A 2,396-nucleotide genomic window follows, 5' to 3' on the forward strand; every position below is an offset into this window, starting at 1 on the left:
GACCAATCCTATTTTATCTGTAGTCCCAGTTCTTAACTCTTTCCTTCACTTCTTATACATTTTGGTATGCATCTTTAGAAGACTAAGACTCTTCTCATAATCATGAATTCAGTATAATTGTCAGACATTATTAAGAATACTTAGTAGCTACTCTTTACATTATTCTTTCACAGATGTCATATTTCACTTATAGTTTGAAGCGTGAACCAGATAAGTTTTTCACATTGAACATGAATGATATGCTTCTTAAGGCTTTCTCAATCTATAGACCATTCTTACTCCCTTTTTTCCATTATGACTAATTGTCAAAGAAATGGAATACCTTTGTTCTGAAAATTATTTCCCACAACCTGGATAGTGATGACTGCCGTTCCATGCTATGTTTTACATACTCCTCTGTCTCTTGTCATGACTAAAGCATTTGAATCATCTTCCGATTGTGTATGTGTGTTTATTTTTAATATACATTTCTTTCTTCCTTCAGAACACATAATGTCTGATTGTCTAACTTTCTTTGTGATCTTAACAGCCATTGATGATTAATCTCTGGATTCATAACCTATTTCTAAGTAGTGATACTTTAATTCTATCATTTCCTCTTGATTTATCAACTGTAGTGTTCTGTTAAGAGAAAGTTCCTCTCATCTACCTTGAATTATCCAGTGGTACTGTTCATATAGGAAAAACAGAATACGTTTTATTTATTTACTCAGTTAAAAATGATGATTTGGTTTATAGGTATCCTCCCATGGTGACTGATTATTTGTATTATTATAAACACTAATTTAATTTTTGAGATGTATTATTAATTAGCATTATTATCCTTAATGATGTTAAAATAAAAATTTGTTCTGAATGTTACCTTTATTATCTTTTGATGCATCATTCAGGTATTTGGCAGCAATAAATATTACTTATTAAGCAAGGATTGTGTACAACTTGTATATCTTAGATAAGAAAATGCACAACTTTCCTCCTCCCTCAAAATTCATGCTCCTGTTAAAACTCTGGAGAATGTTTTGCTTCTATCAAATGACTAAAACACTAAGCAAGCACATCCTCTCAACGAAGGAATACCTACAACTTTTCCTGAATTATAAAGGCTGCAGGCAAATAAAAAAGAAAATTGTTTTCAATTCCTTTCAAAAGCACTCTCATGTTTATTGCAGCATTATTTACAGTAGAAAAGACATTCAGTTCAGTTCACTTCAGTCACTCAGTCATGTCTGACTCTTTGCAACCCCGTGGACTGCAGCACACCAGGCTTCCTTATCCATCACCAACTCCTGAAGCTTGTTCAAACTCATGTCCATTGAGTTGATGGTGTCATCCAAAACATCTCATCCTCTGTCGTCCCCCTCTCCTCCTGCCTTCAATCTTTCCCAGCAACAGGGTCTTTCCCAATGAGTCAGTTCTTTGCATCAGGTTACTAAAGTATTGGAGCTTCAGCTTCAGCATCAGTCCTTCCAAACAATATTCAGGATTGATTTCCTTTAGGATTGATTGGTTTGATCTCCTTGCAGTCCAAGGGACTCTCAAGAGTCTTCTCCAACAACACAGTTCAAAAATATCAATTCTTTGGCACTCAGCTTTCTTTATGGTACAACTCTTACATCCATACATGACAACTAGAAAAACCATAGCTTTGACTAAATAGACCTAGAGACATTGACAAAGTAATGTCCCTGCTTTTCAATATGCTGTTTAGGTTTGTCATAGCTTTTCTTCCAAGGAGCAAATGTCTTTTAATTTCATGGCTACAGTCACCATCCACAGTAATTTTGGAGCCCAAGAAAATAAAATCTGTCACTCTTTCCATTGTTTCCCCATCTGTTTGCCATGAAGTGATTCCAGTTGAGCTATTTCAAATCCTAAAAGATGATGCTATGAAAGTGCTGCACTCAATATGCCAACAAATTTGGAAAACTCAGCAGTGGCCACAGGACTGGAAAAGGTAAGTTTTGATTTCAATCCCAAAGAAAGGCAATGCCAAAGAATGCTCAAACTACCAAACAATTGCCCTCATCTCACACACTAGCAAAGTAATGTTCAAAATTCTCCAAACCAGTCTTCAACAATATGTGAACTGTGAACTTCTAGACGTTCAAGATGGTTTTAGAAAAGGCAGAGGAACCAGAGATCATATTGCCAATATCCGATGGATCATCAAAAAAGAAAGAGAATTCTAGAAAAATATCTATTTCTGCTTTATTGACTATGCCAAAGCCTTTGACTATGTGGATCACAATAAACTGTGGAAAATTCTTTAAGAGATGGGAATACCAGACCACCTGATCTGCCTCTTGAGAAATCTGTGTGCAGGTCAGGAAGCAACAGTTAGAACTGGCCATGGAACAACAGACTTGTTCCAAATAGGAAAAGGAGTACGTCAAGGC

Source organism: Bison bison, unplaced genomic scaffold (genome assembly GCF_000754665.1).
Source record: "Bison bison bison isolate TAMUID 2011002044 unplaced genomic scaffold, Bison_UMD1.0 scf7180017864139, whole genome shotgun sequence".
NCBI classification, from domain to species: Eukaryota; Metazoa; Chordata; class Mammalia; order Artiodactyla; family Bovidae; genus Bison; species Bison bison.